The following is an 18,232-nucleotide window of genomic DNA, read 5'->3' as shown; positions in this document are numbered from 1 at the left end:
TTGCTTTTTTTTCATTGATACTCTCTCTACTGGTAGCTTTAGGAACTGGCCAAGTGTCTTCTCCACCCCTCCCACCTGCATGTCATTGCTTGGTACTTCCCTTTCAGTATCTGATGGAACTAATTGAACTATATCATTATCTTCATTTGATGCCTCATTATGTGCTTCATCTTCTTCCATTGATCTATTGTCCACAAAAAAATGAACAATTTCACTGTTCAATTCTGCTAGTTGTGAGGGCATGTTCATGCTTTCTTCATTGGTTGCTGAGACACTATGTGCATTCATATTAATCATTGCTTCTACTAGCCATGAAGGTGGGGTTACTTGGCTTGGCAATGTCATTTGGTCATTGTCAACTGCATGTTCAACAATGTCATTAACAATATCAGCAACAACAGTTTCATGTTATTGAGTTGGCAGAACGATCTCCATGTTACTGCGAATTTGTTCATGGTTATATCGTGTCTCACATACAATTTCATCATCTTCAACATATAAGTGTCCTTGAGATAGGGAAATCATATTACCAGCTGCAACAACATCATCTTGGTCATCTCTTCTTGCACTTCAACCCCTGTTTGGGCATTCCCTTCTTCCTAACCATCCACATGAAACACTTGGCTACAACCAATATCATGCGTAAGAGCATCATAGTTCAGTGGCCAGATTCCTGTCCTCCTAAAGCCAGCCTTGATATTTGATGGTGTCAAAGCCCTTTTAAAAGCTTTACTTGCAAACTCTGCTAGCTTGAACCTTTTCACATCAACCCCTGGATTCTTTGCCATCCATGCAGCGCGCTCCGACCTGAAATAGTTCTTGAAAGGGCCAAACACACTAACATCAAAGGGTTGCAGTCTGTGAGTGGTATGAGCAAGCAATGTCAACAGGTCGATGCCTAAATTGTTTGCTTCCAAAATTGTTTGTATAGCCATGTGGCTCTCATGGCCATCTAATATCAATAGGTGTCTATTATTAGGCGAGATGCCACCTGGTACCGATGCAACAAAGTGAAAAAGCCAACTTAAAAACAGTTCTTTAGTCATCCATGCATGGGAATGTGCAACCATGCATGCACCTAGTTCACAGTTTTGTATATAGTTTTTCAGTTGATTTTTACCTTTGAATAGATAAAATCCTGGGATTGAAGTACCAATTGCATTGACACAACATAAAATAGTTATCCACTCCTTACTCTTAGACAAAATCTTTAACACATTTCGGCTCCCTCTCTTGGTAATTACCCGTAAGCCACAATTCCTCCCTGCCTGTAAACCTGTTTAATCACAGTTCCATATATGGTATGCTCCATAAGAATGTTTATCGTAAGCATTAGAAAGTGTGTCATAGAACTTTTGCACAACTGCAGGGCGCAAATTTAATGCTCTGTCTCTGTCAAGGCCCTCAGCAGTATGCAATACAAGTTCTGGATGCCTTTTTTTAAACCCAAACCACCATGATTTACCAAGAAACCCATCTTTGAATGGGTTTGGCCTCCCTTGACAGATTTGAGCAACTGTGGATTTGAGTTGTATCAACTCTAGCCCATGTCCCAATTGGGCCATCTCTTTACACCACTCAACCACCTCGGCCTCCTCCTCCTCAGTGATAATTGTAAGAGGCCCTCTACATTTTGTATGATTCAGTTCATTTATCCAATAATGTATTGATGAGGGAGGAATACCATGTTTTTTTGCAGATGCCTTAACTGAGTATCCATTAAACTCTATGTCGTTAATTGCAACTAACATTTGTTCTTTTGTCCATCCTCTTATAACATTGATCTTTTTAGTTGAACTTGCCCCTTGGATTGTTGTTGACAGTGGTTCTGTGGCTGATGGTGTGTTAACATCAGCTACCGTCACATGGTCATCCTTAACAATTCTCCTTGGGGCATTGTTGACATTGACATCAGCTGTCCTGTCCTCATCAGACGATGTGCATCGCAGCTACACACCCCTTTTCACTCTCCTACTACTTCTCCTTGTACGAGCAACATAACTTCCTTTTGTCATAAATGCAACAACCTGTAAAATTATCGCATACATTTAGACATTAGAATATTTGTAAATTATGCTTTCATACAAGGAAAAAATACTTCTGCTTTATTACAATAAATTATCAACATGTATGTTAGTATCCTTGAAAAATCAAATATACAGAATCATTTTGTTGTATGTCTTCAAATTATCAGTGATTTTTGTTTTGATAACTTGTCTTTACACTTAAAATACCATGACTGTATTGATTGGTTTTGTTATGCATTTCCCAACAGAGCTCTTGTTCAGTTTGACTACTTAAAATATTGTTTTGTTGTTTTATGTAAGGATGCACTTCTCCATAAATGGATCTCTGGCTATCAAGGAGTTATCATTGGCCAAATCAAGCATGGTATTTAATTTGGCCAAGGCTCTAACTCGAGACCCCCTGAAGCACTCTTGATCACAACTTTGCCACCATAACAAATTTTTTCCTCATGTCACTTACGGTTGAAGTTTCTAGTCATGTAAACATTCATTTCAACTACAACTCTTATTTGCATCTTGTCTACATATATAAGAGGCTGGTTGTGCCTTCTTTGTGGTCCTTCATTCTGATAGGTTTCCCCTTGTGTACAACAACCTTCCAATAGGGCCCTTCCACTGCTTCTTGTTTATGCTACCATTAGTCTTGATGATGTTTATTGTTGGCCTCATACAAGGTTTTTGGTTACAGAAACAAGCCCCGGGTGTTGACTGGTAACTTCAATTTTATTTTCCTGATCGACATATTTATGGGATCTCGCTAAGTAGTAGCCATTTGATTATGCTTTTCAAGTAATCTCTCTTAAGAATTGAAGGAGGGATAGACCTATAACTATCAACGAATGGAATGAATGAAGCACATCTATGCTCTGTACACTGCTATCACGGGATGGATGGAAGGAGGGAGATACTATCACTATAAACGAATGAGGGATATACGAATGGTTACACAGCTACAGAGTGGGGATGGATTCTCACCCCCTCCCGAACAAATGAGAGGATACATTGTTGGTGGCCACAACTCCTATGAGTGGAGGTCCATATCTGTGTGCTGGGATACTAATTCGTATGCGAGGAATGCATTTCATAGTGATAGCCCGGGTGATAGCTGCATCTGATGAGGTGAGGGGCCTCGATTCTTATTGATTCCGATCATTCATAATACCAATCATAGATTCTGATGACTAGTGCCTCGGGATGGATTATCATTATAAATGTTGTTATGGGGACTCTATTTCGAATTAGAACATGGTAATGTACCTCAATTATAGCAAGGAATTACCCACTAATTTTACTTTACCCATAATGTAAAAGTCATTTCACATACCTTAAGCAACTTATGCATACAACAGTATTTTCCTCATTGTATGTTTTCATCTTATAACTTGGTTCCCCTTAACAGTCTTTTCGTTACTGTCTATTTTTGTCATATCCTTGTGGTTATATCTCGGTGCTCCTTAACAGTATTTTCCTTACAGTCTGTTTTTTTCTGATCCTCCTGGTTATATGTCGGCTCTTCTTAAGTAGTAGTCATTTGATTATGCTTTTCAATAAAATATTGCCGGGCACATCAATACGTCTATAAGTTTGAACATAGAAATAGAAATACGTGAATTGTGAAATAGAACTGTAGGCTGTGTGTTTATTTTCATGAAAGTGAAACTGAATCTGTAAGAAGGTGAATTGTGAAATAGCACTGTAGGTTGTGTGTTGATTTTCATGAAAGTGAAACTGAATCTGTAAGAACTGAAACTGTAAGAACTCTAATAAATGCAAACAGAACTGTAAGAAAAATGTGTTGTAATTGATATAACTAACCTGGATATTCTGGCAACTGTTTTGTGATGTTCTGTCTTCAAGGTTGTTGAATAGTTTGAAAGCATAACATGCAACTTCAACAATGGTTGAACTTCTTTTATAGTTTTTGGCACTTGAATTTAATTGGTGGACATGGATGGACATGGATTGCAATGGATCCATTTTGAATGTGTGGTATGGATTTAATTTGATGTGATCTAATGGTTGGGAATTTGTTATTTGTTGATCCATGTGCTTTGATTTGTTTTAATGAGAAATAGAGTGAGTTGGGTGTCATTTATTGAACAAAGTGGGTTTAAATGTTATTGGGTTGGGTGTCATTTATTGAACATAGGGGGTTTAGTTGTTGAACAACATAGCAGTTATGGCTGACATACATTCCCTTTTATTATGTGCAGGTATGGATATTTATTTGGGATACAAAGCTTCAGTTCTGATGAGTGGGGGTTGAAGTGACTGCTACTTTGTACTTCTGGAATAGACCATTTTGGAAGCATTTATGGTTTTATCTGTTTTCTAGTTGGGTCAATATGGTTTGCACTCTTAAGTATTAAGATACTATTTATGGACAGTTGTGGGCCCAGTCAATGTATTGGGAAATTTTGGACATAAATTAATACTTATTTATACTTAATGTTATTTATCTTTGTTTAAATATTGGTTGCAAAAGTCTCAATTTCTGGTGGTTTGGTGGGACCAGTACTATATCAATTACTGGTCCCTGCACAACATTAGGAATCTCTCCCCTATTTTCTTCTCAATTTGAGTGCACTTCACTCTTCTCTCATTACTAGATTGTTACCTTCTATGCAACCCCTTTACAACACAAGGGGGTCCTTGGGGAAGAAGAGCACCTACTTAAGTTGGTAGGCTGGTCAACAATGTCTAATTAGCAACTCAACAAGGGGAGAAATCTTTAAGTAATAAGTTGATGCGAGGCGAGCAAGCTTAAAATCAAAGTTATTGGCAAAGGAATTTGTAATAGGGAGGTATGCAATATGTTGAATTCTTTTTATTCACAATTTTAACATCTAATAAGTTCTTTATGTTGTAATGGTATTATAATTATGAATAATATCTTTTGAGAGCTTAATAATTTTGTAAATGAGCTTAGTTAAGGGATGGAGTAAAAACACAATTTTACATTATGTATTTGTAACAACCCAAAAATTAAAACATGTAACTAATTAGATCAATTATGTGATTTACAATCAACACAACAAAGACAACTTACATGTAGCGATGATATTCCTTACTTGTAATTTTGGAGTTGAATGCTATTTGAATCTTGCTAACCGCAACAAAGTTTTGGGGACGACTCTCCACCCAACCGTAGGCTCAGCTGCACATAATCCTTCTATAGCTGGCCACCCCCGAGCCCTCAATCAATAAATTACTGCCAGGGAATCCTTTGTCTCACAACACTTTTCTCCCCAGAGAATGGGGGAAGGAATGATCTCTCATCTGCCTCATCGTCTATTAAATAGACCAAACATTGTAAAGGGAACCGCATGCACACGTTCCATGTGTCAACATCCAACTTTTATTTCTTTATTTTAACTTATTTTAATAATTCTCTTAATATAATTCTTTCTTATTTTATTCCTTTTTACTTTTGATAACTTTACTTATCTTTACTATTTTTATAGTTCTCTTAGTTAACTCTTTCTTATTTTATTTTACTTTTTGTTAATTTTACTTATTTTCACTGTTTTATAGTTTACTTTTATATATACTTATTTAGAGCTCTAGTATTGTTATTTACTATTTTATTTATTTGTTATTATATATTTCTTCATTATTTATTATCTATTTACTATTATTATCTTTTCTTTATTGTTTATTTGCTTATATTTTAATATTATATTATATTATTTATTATTATTATTGTTATTGTTATTAGGGGACATTACAGTGTTTAACATGCATTCCATGGTTTCTCCATTTTTTTGAACTGTAAAGTTGACAAAAATGCATTAAATTCTCAAACCCATAGGATACAACACCTACCATTTTTTTGTGTATTTAATACATAATTGTTATACATTTTGTTGAAAACTATTGAGTTAAATCCCTTGGATTTTAGCATAACTTTAGACACTTATATATAACCATTCAAATTATTGTGCGCTTATAAACACCATAAATATCACTTAGTTGAACCCTTTATACCTATGTGCATGGACATTGTAACTTGTACCTTTGTGGTTTATATGCATGGACATCACAACTTGTACCTTAGTGGGTTATTGATTTAGTAATTGATATGCTCATGTGTGTGTATGTGTGGAGTTATTGAAGTATATCAATAATAGCCTCAATTTCTTGCATGCCACTACTATTAATTTATTGGTTGATGAAATTCATAATGCTTTGAAATTACAGTTACAAACCTTTAATCCAAATCTCTTAGATTCTTGTGGTCTTAATTGACTAGTTGAATCTTGGCTTTGAATGTGTTATCCATAAGTCGAATCCAAAATTAGATTATGTTGTGCATAAAACAAATCCTAGATTAGAACATGAATAGATTAATCCCTAGGATCAACTACATTTATTAGATATCTCACATCCTATAATTTATTACTCATATGAAATTGCATAGCAATGGTCATATTCAAAGTTATACTTTGAACCACAACTCTTTGTCAATGGTATCTCTTCCAAATGATTATAGAGTTATAATCTATATTGTAATTCCTTATTGAAGGGTCATAACTCTCGCATCTTGTTTAAACTTACTAATGTGAAGTGATGCAAATGCAACATCCACAAAAATAGGGTAGATACTCTATAATGTGATCATAACATGTATTAACGTAGAGTAGGTAATCTATAACGTATTCACATCACTAATGACATAGAGTGGGCACTTCGTAATATGCTTAACATCCATAACCTTTAGAGTTAATATATAATGCAATTTAGAAAAAAATGGCTTATTAAATAAATGCATATAGATTTAACATGCTTCGGATTGTAAACCTTTACCAGGTATATCATTGTTCATGTTGTATACTATGCTATATATGTATATCTTCCACAATATAATTCGTGAATACAGAATGTTGTATACTATGCTATATATGTATATCTTCCACAATATAATTTGTGAATACAGAATGGTATTCCATGCATGTAAATCATGTGATTGTATGGTAATAGTTTCATATGGATGCATTGATGTGATACACAACCCATAGGACTAACCATTGCATTCCTTGTTATGAAATTATGTGATTTATGGTAGCAACACTTTACATTTAACATAATTAACCTGGTAGTGAATGTAGTAATTTTTATAGGAATTAATTTGTAATTAACTTTGTGTAAAATCAAAGTATTTATGTTATAAAGGATTATTCTATGAATTGTTATTGAGATATAATCCTACCATATCTCTATTTGATAGCTATATTTGATAGCTATGTTGCAGATTAAATGATTAAACAGTATAACATAATATATTAATAAAATAAATAAATGGTAATGTTTGTCTTTAATATCGATAGCATTTTTCTTATATTAAATTTAAAGATATCAAATATAAGAGAAATGTTATTCATAAATAAATGGTAATGTATGTTTCTCATATCGATAGCATTTCTCTTATATTAAATATAAAGATATCAAATAAGAAATCTTTTATATTTTTCTTTTGATCACCATTGAAGATCTTTGATCACAACTAACATATATAAGTTGAGTGTTTTGTTCAATCTAATAATTTATATAAATATTATAATCAATTTGGATGGAAGATTCATGCCAAATAACTAAAGTTATAATTCATGTATACTGGGTAGTACATGAGGAGAATACGACCAAACCAAAAGCTATTGATTATTTAGTGTCAAATTATGTAAAAATGAAATAATATTATTTATAAACCAAATCTCCTTATGATTAATTAAGTGCCATCGTAATTTGAGTACACATGAGAGTTATCAATCTAAGATGATGTAGCCTATAAAGAAGAAACTTAATGAACAAACAAAATAATATGGAGTTATATATAATGCATCATAGATAATTATAATTTCGTGAAAAATTGATTAGATATTATATTACTTTAATCATGTGGATTGAATTATGCATTATGTTGGCATTATGACATAGGTTTGGCGCTATGACACAGGTGTTGTCTTTGATGGCAACTCACTCAGATGGCAGATCACAGTTCAGGCTCTCAGAATGAAGGAAAAAGATATATACGTAGGTTCCTCTTAACCAAGTTGCGTATACACGCGGGTTAGACAATCAAAAGGCGCATATATGTATGCACGCACTTTCATGCAAGGAAAAGCGTGTACATGTGGGAAAACTTATTTGTTGCTCCATGGTATTTAGTCCTTGGTATTTGAACCTATGGTTTTGGACCATGGTATCTCTTTCGATGTGTTGAACCCAGGTATTGGGTCCATGGTATTGATTCTCTATGGTTTTGGACCATGGTATTGGGTAAGACCTAAGACTATAAAAGGGAAGAGATCATTAGGCAAATTCATTCACTCAAGCATTGAATATCTTATGAAGAGCAAGATTTAGAATTGGGTTATGGTGCATAGCTAGATCTGAACCAAGGAGGAACTTGAGTGCTAGAAGAAGGATAAGATCTATTGATGGGTCAAGATCTTAAGGCTTGAATAGTAGTATCTTTGTGTGATTTTGATCTGTTATATTTGGCGCATGACTTGATCTATAAATCTGATAATCTGAGTATAACTGATATTTGAATAGGTGAAAAGGGTAAATTATCTTTTATAGATCTGTACACAGGTTCAAGACAACAGAGGCACGTATACACGCTGGTTCAGTAAGTCAAAACGACATATACGCTGGTTGGCCTTAATACAACAACATATGCACGCAAGTTCTACATATTGAAGTAGTGTACATCTCATGAAATATGTTTTAGCTACTTCTGTTTATTGCTGCAGTGTTCTGGGTTCAAGATTGGTTTCTGGTTACTGTCAATGTATTCTGGTTACAACATTCAGAGGAGTAATTGTTTGATTTAGTTTTGATTGAAGCAAAGGAGATTGGTTGATGCAGATGTATTTGATGTTTGATTATTGTTATTGATGGATCCAGTCTGAAAATTTATGAAACGTGGTCCCTGGAAGAAAAGAGAAGGTTGTAGCCTTCTGTAGGTCAGCACCTATGTACTAGTACATCAACTAGTACAAGAGCTAAGGGGGTTGTAGCTCCCTTCCAGGAGAAGCTGGAGAATGAGAGAAGGTTGTAGCCATCTGCAGGTAGAAGCCTGCATACTGGTATAAGACTGCATCAGTACAGAAATATTGTAAAATGAAGTTTCTTATTAAAAGAAGATAGAGACAAATTGCAGTAGGTGGTTTTCACCCACATTGGGTTTCCACCTTATATCTTGTGTCCATATGTGTATGATCTGTTCTGTTTTACTGCACCTGTTTACTGTTCTTATGGTTAATGAAGTTCTGATGCACTGATTAAAGATCAACATTTAATGAATCATAAGTTTACTGGTATACGCTAGTTGCTTTAGACACAGTAGCGTATATATGCAGTTTCCCATAACTGAAGTAGCGTATACAAATCTAATTGTGAAATGAAAAGGAATTGATTTGATAATATTGATTCATCCCCCCTCTCAGTATTATTTCCAACACATTCAACAAGTATGCGAATAATTAGGACTAGTAATGGGGCACAATGCAATATTGATTGTATGATAATGAAATTGAATATGTAAGTGGATATAATGATTGGGTAGTTGTTCCAATCCTATGAAGTATGTTATTCATAATAATAAAGTGAACACACACACTTGTGATTTAACTTGTGCACCTTTTTGTTCTTTGAGATATTCATGGCTAAAAAACTATGCCAAGGCATTAATATGTTATGAACCTCATACCTTAAAAATGATAAAAAAAAACAATAATTATAGTCTTATTCGAGGGAGAAACAATGATACAATGTATAAGATAAGATTTGATAATCCTAAGACTAGGTCTCCTTATATATATATATATATATATATGAGACAAAAAGTACAATTAGAATATATCAATATCTAGCCTACTTAAGAATATATCAACACAAATGTAATCACTAAATATCTGGAGATTAATATTAGATTTTAGGGTTAACATGAGACTTATATAAGGCTTCACATGCCTCTCCCCTTCAAACAAGTAGTGTCCTCAATCTTTGATTATATGTGATTGTTTCTTCATTAATACTTCATCTTCCCATATTGCTTCTTCCATTAGTACGTTCTTCCATGGTGACATTTTTGAGGTTTATGATATTGCAAACTCCCGAGGTCTTGTATTAATGTATAAGTGAATAAATCGTTTCGTTAAAATAAAATGGTTTGGTTTTCAACATACTTTATATTGACATATTCATATGATAACATAATATCAGGCATCTTACAAAAAAAACTTCGATATGCCATAAGTCTTCGACGCTCCAATATATATCATGGTCCCCGATGGTTCCTGACACATAAGGTTCGTCGGGACCTCAAACTTATAAATATCGTAACTTCTTATAACAAGGGTTCTGATATTTAATTTCCCCGACACCCCAATATATAACTTCTCCCGATACGTCATACGTAACCTTCGTTCACCTCTCTGATGGCCGATTGATTTTTTCTTTAGGCATGAAGTCATACCATTCAATTTAAATAGTTTAAATGGTTTAAAATGTTCGAATGAAGTTTTGCCTTGCAATACTTTAACATGTTTAATTGGTTGAGATTTAATTATAATATTAATTAAATTTAATATTTTTTATATATATTTAAATATATGGTAAATTAATTAATTTTTATTCATTTTTAAATATTAATAATTGTAATTAACTTTTATATAATTAATATAATAAATGTGATTAATTAAAATTTAATTTTAATTGTACATTTAATTAGAATTAGATTTTTAATTAAATTTCCGAAATTTAGTTTAGTTAGAGATTTTCTAGAATTTTGATATTTTTGATATCTTATTTTTGGAGATATATATATGGAGATCTACTCAACCAAATGAGGCTTTCAATAGCTCGTTGGAAAGCTAAGACAAAGGAAAATAATTTGGGATAGTTAATTTCAGAAAATTTATCCTTTATGACCTGGAAATCTAGCAGAAGACAAAGCGACGAATTTGCATCAAAAATTAAATTTTTATGTTGATTTGGGCAAATGTTATTGGTTTTGGAAAAACCGCTGTTACTAATTCCTCCTTTAGCAGTATTTAAAAGCAAATAAGATACAACAAAAGCAATCACACCTTGAAATTTATTTTGATTTTAATTTGTTGAGAATTGGTTTTTGTTTTATATTTTGTTCATCAAATCTATTTTAATTTACTTTTGATTGGTTTTTGGCAGGAGAGCAGTTGGGAGGATAAGGAAGAGAAGATTTGAAATAATGGAATTTCTCTAGCAAAAGAGGAAAAATAATTCTGGTCAATCAAATTTGTGGGAGCAAATTTATTCTCCAAACATTTCTCCTAATTTGATTTTCATTTATAATTATAAATATGACTTTTAGAGAATGTTAAGGGGGGTCCTTTTCTCTGCACCTAGGGAATTTTGAAGCACTATTTTAAGGGATTTTCGAGCTGTAGAAGTAGGAGGAAAATCTCAGATTTGAATCATTGGGATTTGTCTTTTTCAAATATGGACTTTGTATTATAAGAAAAGCTTGCAACTCTTCGTTTTAATGGCAGAGTGTTTGATTTGTAAGAGATTGTTGGAGGTCAGTTCAAGGAACAAAGCACAGAGACCAGGTTTTAATAAATTGGTATTTTAAATACTATTATTTGTAATGCAAATATCATTTTGAATAACAGATGTGTGTGAAGCTTTCTTATATTATCCACTGTTGTTTGATGTAGAAGGTTGTCTTTTGAATTAGCTATCTAGTTCACAAGCCTTATAGATCTGTTATCAATTTTCTCTTTTACTCACATATGCTCGAATCAGTTTTTTGAGTAACTTTTTACTGAGAAATCTGCTATCTAAATTTGATTGAATTACCATTGACACTAAGTGAACTATTTCCTGATGTTATTGGTTAATTATTCACCATGAATAGGTCTTTTAACAGAGCCTGTTTTGGTAATTATAATATCAACTAGTAGAACTATTTCATTAGCCAGATATTCACCTAAGACAATACATGTTAAAATACCAATCATTTAATTACTTTGCTCTCGGTTGGGTTAGATCTACATCTTCCTAATTGAGATAGGCTTAGGATTTCTTTCTTTTTGCTTGCATTCTAGGATTAGTTTGCATTTAGATTAATAATTACATTTCTTAGAATTACTCTTATTAAAGAGGAAAAATTTATTTGTGGCTTGATTGAGCCCTAGATTAGCCTAAAGATCACTTCCTTGCTTGAGCTCAACAAGAGATTTGATATGATGTCTCTCCTCTATTGGTAAGTAAAAGACATAATTTAAGCCAACAAAGATAGAGAGAAGGTAACTGGACCTAGTTTAACTAGTTGGAATCACCATTCCAAATGGAAAAGAAGCTGCTTTAAGTTCTCGACTTGGTGGTCTCCCTTATAATGTTCAATGTTCATTTTGGTGTATCAACACCTTATAAACATTTATTCACAATCTCAATTTCCCCATCAGATTGAGGATGATAAGATGAGCCGTGAGACAATTGAATACATAAATAGGAAAAAAATTACATCTATTTTTTTAGTAAAAAATGAATCTTTGTCACTTACAATTATCTTTGGTATTCCATGTAGCTTTTTGATTATTTCCATGAATTCTTTGACCACTGTACTTTCCTTAAAAGGATGAGAAGGAGAAAAAATGGGAGCACTTTGTAGTTTGATCTATCACTATCGTAATGACACTCTTTCCTTTAGATTTGGGTAAACCTATAATAAAACCCATTGAAGCTTCTTCCCAACACTAGCTTGGTATGGCTAATGACTAAAGGAGCCTTAGAGTCTTGACTCTCTCTCCCTTATTTTGTTTCCATACCATACATTTAGCCACAAACTTTTGCACATGCTTTAAGACCTTCCCAAAAAACATCTTTCTTGGTACTATGGTATGTATTTAAGAGCCATAAATTTCCTTCTACTAGAGAAGTGTGCAATTTCGAAAGGACCTTCTATTTGAGTTGAGAATTCTTACACAAGTATAGCGATCTTGATACCATGAAAAATAATACTTACATGAATTTTTCTACTACTTGAACGTCCTCTTGTATTTGTTGAATGATATTGCATACCTTCTAATCTTGCTTCCATTCTATCCTTGCTTCTTCCACCTAGTCATATTGTCGAATGTAATAACACATACTAAACCATTTGTTTCTTCCTCTTTCCTTGAGAGTTCATCTACCACAATATTTTGTTTTCCTCTTTTATAGATAATTTAAAAGTCATAACCCAACATCTTTGTAAGTCATTTTTGATTCTCTTCTGAAGATATTCTTTATTCCAAGAAGTACTTCAAACCATCATGATATGATTTTACTTTTAAGTGTCTTCCTATTAGGTATGAACACTGTTAGCCTCCTATTGCAATAGGTTTCATATTTCATGATTGACTATTTACATGCCAAATATGTCATTCTTTCCATGCTGCAAAGGTTCCATATTTCCAAGAAAACTCGGAAAATTTAAAAAATGTAAAGAGGGTGTGCCCTAAAAGAAAAATCAAAGGGTAAAAAGAAGAATTGGCCAAAGAGAAAAATAAATGAAATGAACCCCAATCAAAAGGCCAGGAAAGTGTGCTAGCTCAAATGCCACTACTATATTCCATTTTTGAAGAACTATTCCATTTTTGGAGAGTTTCACAGTTAAGGGAAGGCCAAACAGCTTAATCTTGGCTTCCCTAGGTTTAAATTGCTTGTTGTAGAGATAGAGAATAAATATCTGTCCAAACTGTTTAATCTTGGCAGATCATTAGATAGGTAGAGAAACAAGGGTGCTCAACAGCTTAATCTGAGCCCCGGAAGGCATAAGGATCGATTTAGATAGGAGGATAGCAAAAAGAAAAGTTGAAAAGCTGGGTTTGCTAGTCTAAGTGCACCCAAACAAAAAGAAGAAAAAATGTTAGGCTAAGTAGGCTGGGTAGGTAGTTTTTGAGATTGCAGAGTGAATAAGTGTGATCAATTTTGTATTTCAAAGTGTTATTTTACTTCAGATCACAAGTGCAAGGCAATTTTCCCTTGGGGCAGCTCAAGCGAGGCATGTCTAACTTCCCCTTCTTCCTTTTCCCCCAAAATCATTCACTAACTTCCCCTAAAGAGGTCAAGATCTGCTTGACATTTCTTAATTTCATCATTTTTCATATCATTTGCCTAAGTAAAGGTCTACTTCGCTTAGGAGTGCTCTTATTCATTCTACAAGTTCTATTTCCCCTTTTGTAGCCTAAGATTTCTATACTTAGCGCTTTCTTCACAAAGTCCATATTAATTCCTAACTCTATTATATAAATCCCTTCTTATTTCCCCTTCCCCTATTAAAAATATGTTAAATATCCCCCTTATATACATATCCCCTCCCTTTGGTTGAAATATAACCATAAATATGCCTTGGGAATTACTAAGTTTATTTGAAACTTAGTAAGAACCCTCATTTTGCCTCTTTAACCATTTTCCATGCTTCGGACCCCTTCCGATGCATTAACAACCTTCCTCTGATTTCATTAAACCTTTTTCAAGGCATGAAAACCCTTCCGATGCTTTAAAAACCCCTTGTAATGCATATAAACCCTCCTCCGATTCATTCCCCCCCCGACGCGATATCGCTGTCGGAAGTAGCAGCAGTGTTGGCCCCATATATATATGCCCCCATGTCCCTGCCAGTAGCGAAACAACGATTTAATCGCAGCCGCCCATTCGGGCCCTCAGATCAACGGTCTTCATTAAGTCGCGGCCCCATATATAGCATCGCTTATTCCGGAGCCGAAGTGTTATAGAGTGCAGCATATAAAAGTATCGGGTCCGAAAGGAGCCTTTTGCACGGCTAAGGGCTCCGATATTCCGGAGCCGAAATACTATAGAGTGGAGTTTAATGAGTGTCGGGTCCGCAGACCCATTTCATTATAAACCCGCCGATAAGGGACCGCCGATGGGCCGGACCCGATATCCATAAAAAGAGAGCCTATAGCGCGTCGGGTCCGCGGGGTTCATCGCACATCGGAGGCATTGTGGTTTGGGATCGGCCGATTGCGATATTGCGATTTGATCGCAGCCGTTGGATCTGCCCGCGCTAGATCCAACGGCCCGGATTTAATTTCCGCTACAGTGTCGCTCCCGCTCCATTTTTCATCGATTTTTCTGTGTAAAGTGATTTTTCGCTTTATATAGGGAAAAAGGCATTTCTCCGTGATTTTTGTTCGGCGCCCGCGCGCGCTCCTTCTCCAAGGGAAGCTTGATCATTCTGCATCAATTTTGGATCGCTCCACCACAGATTGGCTCTAAACAGCAGGGTTTTTTCCTCAGCAGGCCATCAACGTCCATTCCTCCTCTTTTTTGCAATATTTCTTCAGTTTTGGCAATATTTTGATCGGCCAAGCGCCGATACTCATCCAAAGCCCACAGAGGTGCCACCACAACTATTTTTTGCCATAAAGTGGCAGAAAAGGGGCGATTTGACAGTTAAAGTGTATCAGAGTTGCGGCAAAGAGTATCAGATTAAAGAATATCAGTGGAAAACTTTAATATTGAAGCAGATCCTGACACCTTTGCAGAAGCTTCAGGCCATCCAGATTGGGAAGCAGCTATGAATGAAGAATATCATTCATTGTTGGCAAATGATACATGGGATCTTGCTCCTCTACCAAAGGGACGAAAACTTGTTAGATGCAAATGGGTTTACAGAACCAAGTATGGACCAGATGGGAAAGTTGATAAACATAAAGCTCATCTTGTTGCTAAGGGTTTTTCACAGGTTGAAGGCATTGACTACACTGAAACCTTCTCCCCTGTTGCCAAAATGAACTCTATTCGCCTTATTCTTTCCCTTGCTGCCTCTTTCAAATGGGAAGTCCATCAGATGGATGTTAAATCTGCCTTCTTGCATGGGGAATTGCATGAAGAAATCTATATGGAACAACCCATTGGCTTCATACAAACAGACTCCAGCCTTGTATGTTGACTTAAGAAATCCCTTTATGGTCTCAAGCAAGCTCCTCGGGCTTGGTATGCCAAAATGGATAGCTTTCTTTTAGAATCTGGCTTTTCTAGGTGTCATTCTGACAATACTGTCTACACCAAGAAAGTGGGCAACTCCCTTATCATCCTTGTTCTTTATGTTGATGATCTTATCCTTACTGGTAGTGATCCAAACCTTATAAACCATGTGAAGTCTAGCCTTAAAAGGAAATTTGAAATGACAGACTTAGGACACTTACACTATTTTCTCGGTCTTCAAGTCTTGCAATCCAAGGAGGGTATTTCCCTTTCCCAGTCCAAGTATGCTTGTGATATTCTACGTCATTTTCACATGGAAGACTGTAAGCCGACCCCTTCTCCCTTTCAGTTTGGAGTCAAACTTTCAGTCACTTGTACTTCTCCTGAAGTTGATGCTACCTTATACCGTCAACTTGTAGGAAAACTTTTGTATCTAACCCATACTCGTCCTGACCTTTCCTTTGCTGTTGGCCTTGTTGCTCGGTTCATGTAAAACCCCCGTGAAAGTCATTGGAAAGCAGCTAAAAGAATACTTCGTTATGTTCGAGGTACAATTCAGTTTTGGATTCATTACAGTGCCGAAGCATCTCCTCTATTGGTTGGTTTCACTGATTCCGATTGGGCTGGTGACCCTGATGATTGGAAGTCTACTGCCGGTTATGTGTTCACTCTTGGTTCAGGACCTATTACATGGGCTTGCAAGAAATAAGGTGCCATTTCTCTTTCATCAGCAGAAGCAGAGTATCGTGGTGCCGTAGAAGCTAGTAAGGAAGCCTTGTGGCTTCGTCAGATCCTATCAGAGTTTGGCTTTGCGCAGCAGCATCCGACTACACTTTGGTGTGATAATCAAAGTGCCATTCAGCTATGCAAAGATCCAGTCCAACATCAGCGCAGCAAACACATTGAACTGCACATGCACTTCATCAGAAAGCTCATTCACGACCATGTTCTTGAGGTGCAATATTGTTCAACAGATGATCAAGTTGCAGACATCTTCACAAAGGCTCTCACAGAGGCGAAGTTCACTAAACTTCGATTTATGGTTGGAGTTCAGGAATAGGCTCTAGTGCCTCCTTCCTTCTCCTATTGTGTCATATTTGTAAATCCTTCAATCCTATCCCAAGTTGTTCTTAAGGGGGGATGTTAGGATATTCCGACACATAGGAAATAGTTAAGTACAACTTGGTCTAGTATAGAGTTAGGTAAAGTGTGTGTCTTTACCGTTGTACATTTTGTAACTTACAATCCGACGGTCACGATATGTAGTGATCCGACGGTTCATTCTCTCCTTGGTATTACCGACACTTGATCCGTGGCTTGACACCCGATTGGTCCATGAATTCTATTTAAAGCGCATGGAGGGTCATTTTTAGGTGAATCCGTGCATGAGAGAAACATATGTAAATTTTCATTCTTTTATTAATAAATTGCCTGAAGTGGCCGCGTTGGCTCAGGCCGTGGATTGTTTCCCTCTTTGAGGGTTTTAACCACGTCAAAATACTGGTGTATTGATCTGCGATCTGGTTGTGAGCGGTGTCCTTTTGGTGTTCTGTCTGAGGAACTTACCCTGTAAATTCCTACACTAGCAAAGTCAAAGAATATCAGTGATGGAATTTAAAGCCATTAAAGCTCACCAGATCAAAGTTAATGCACATAAGGCCACCTAAGGGCAGCGCTGCAGAAACCAAAGCACAGTTATGGCCAAATGAACAGCACAGAGCTCAAAGGACATCATATTAACTCATTTTTGAGGCAGCTGCCCCAGCGCAGTAGTTAGATAGATCTTTTATGCATTTATTTCAGGATAAGTTAGATTAAAGACACTTATTCCCTCAGATCTGTTTAAGATTTGCTGATTGTAGATATTTTGTGAATATTTTCTCTATATAAACCACCCTGTTCATTGTTTAAAGGGTTGGTTGGTTGATAACTCCTCTCCAGACTTGCGCTGTATTCTTTGAGAGCCTCTATAATCAAAGATTGCTGGAATGCTTGAAGGATGAACTGTTTGTTGTGTTTTTAGAGGCTGAAGAGTGAACTATGGAATTCTTATGCTTCTACATGGCCCAATAAGTATTTCTTACCTTTGTTTACAGTTTATATGTGTTTATGCCACCATTGTGTCACCATCTATATAGCAGGAAGAAAGAATAGCTTAGACTTTGCTTAGCAACACTCTATGCTCAATTTATGTTATTTTTACATGTTTTCCTCAGAAATAG

The sequence above is a fragment of the Pinus tabuliformis genome, chromosome 5_1 (assembly GCF_031772625.1).
Source record: "Pinus tabuliformis cultivar Carrire ecotype Pingquan chromosome 5_1, CPIR1, whole genome shotgun sequence".
NCBI lineage: Eukaryota > Viridiplantae > Streptophyta > Pinopsida > Pinales > Pinaceae > Pinus > Pinus tabuliformis.
Note: the sequence above shows the minus strand (reverse complement) of the source record.